Here is a 1,809-nt window from a genome sequence, read left to right on the forward strand (position 1 = left end):
ACCCAGATGTCCCTCAACAGAGGAATGGATACAGAAAATGTGGTACATTTACACAATGGAGTACTAATCAGCTATTAAAAACAATGAATTTATGAAATTCTTAGGCAAATGAATGGATCTGGAGGATAACCTGAGTGAGGTAACCCAATTACAAAAGAACACACATGATATGAGCCACATACTTATAATCCTAGCACTCTGTGCTAGAAAGAAAGAAAGACCAAGGCTTTAAGGCCAGGCTAGACAGTCTAAAATATGATTTAGAAATGGTTTCTAAACCTTCAGAAACTACAGTTTCATTTGATACAGTGATTGTAATGCTCTGGCAATATAATACACCTATATTGCTTTAACTGTCTAACTAAAATTGGAATGATACAGAGAAGATTAGCATGGCCCCTGGGCAAGGATGAAACGCAAATTCGTGAAGCATTCTATATTTTTAAAGCAGTAAAGGAAAAAGGTCTAGTAACATATAAAGTCAGACCTATCAGAATTACACCAGACTTCTCACCAGAAACTATGAAAACCAGAAGATCCTGGCCCCATGTCATATAGGCCCAAAGAGAACACAAATGTCAGCCCAGACTACTATACCCAGCAAAACTGTCAATGACCATAGATTGAGAAACCAAGGTATTCCATGACAAAAACAAATTTAGACAATATCTTTCCACAAACTGAGCCCCAAAGGATAATAAATGGGAAACTCCAACACAAGGAGGGAAACTACTCCCTAGAAATAGCAAGAAAATAATCTTCTTTTAATAAACCAAGAATAAGTTAGCCACATAAATATTACTCCACCTCTAAGAACAAAAATAAGAGGAAGCAACAATCATTTTTCTGTAATATCTCTTAATATCAATGGACTCAATTCACCAAAAAAAGACATAAATTAACAGACTGGATAAGTAAACAAGACCCAGCATTTTGTTGCATACAGGAAATCCAACTCAGTGACAAAGACAGACACTACCTCAGAGTAAAAGGATAGAAAACAGTTTTCGAAGCCAAGCAAATGGTCCCAAGAAACAAGCTGGAGTAGCCATTCTAATATCAAATAAAATCAACTTTCAACCTAAAGTTATCAAAAAAGATAAGGAGGGACACTACATACTCATCAAAGGTAAAATCTACCAAGATGAACTCTCAGTTCTGAACATCTAACTCCAAATGCAAGGGCAGCCACATTCATAAAAGAAACTTTACTAAAGGCCAAAACACGCATTGTACCTCACACAATAATAGTGAGTGACTTCAACACCCCAATCTCAACAATGAACAGATCATGGAAACAGAAACTAAACAGAGACACAGTGAAGCTAGCAGAAGTTATGGAACAAATGGATTTAACAAATATCTAGAGAACATTTTATACTAAAACAAAAGAATATGCTTTCTTCTCAGCACCTCATGGTACATTCTCCAAAACTGACCATACAATTGGTCACAAAACAGGCTTCAACAGATATAAGAAGATTAAAATAATCCCATGCATCCTAACAGACCATTGCAGACTAATACTGGTCTTCAATAACAACAAAAATAATTGAAAGCCCACATACATATGGATTCTGAACAATGCTCTACTCAATGAGAACTTAGGGAAGGAAGAAATAAAGAAAGAAATTAAAGACATTTTAGAATTTAATGAAAATGAAGCCCCAACATACCGAAACTTATGGAACACAATGAAAGCAATGCTAAGAGGAAAACTCATAGCTCTGAGTGCCTCCAAAAAGAAACTGTAGAAAACATAAACTAGCAGCTTGATAGCACAACTGAAAGCTCTAGAACAAAAAGAAG

The 1,809-nt window shown here is 35.7% G+C and overlaps 1 non-coding gene across 1 annotated transcript; it reads left to right on the plus strand.

Moving 5' to 3' along the window:
- Positions 1-341: 341 nt before the first annotated feature.
- On the plus strand, positions 342-444 carry Gm22974. Its single transcript, XR_003956048.1, has one exon. It is a non-coding gene; the product is annotated as a U6 spliceosomal RNA (small nuclear RNA).
- Positions 445-1,809: the final 1,365 nt, after the last annotated feature.

Source organism: Mus musculus, chromosome 5 (assembly GCF_000001635.26).
Source record: "Mus musculus strain C57BL/6J chromosome 5, GRCm38.p6 C57BL/6J".
In the NCBI taxonomy this organism is placed as follows: domain Eukaryota; kingdom Metazoa; phylum Chordata; class Mammalia; order Rodentia; family Muridae; genus Mus; species Mus musculus.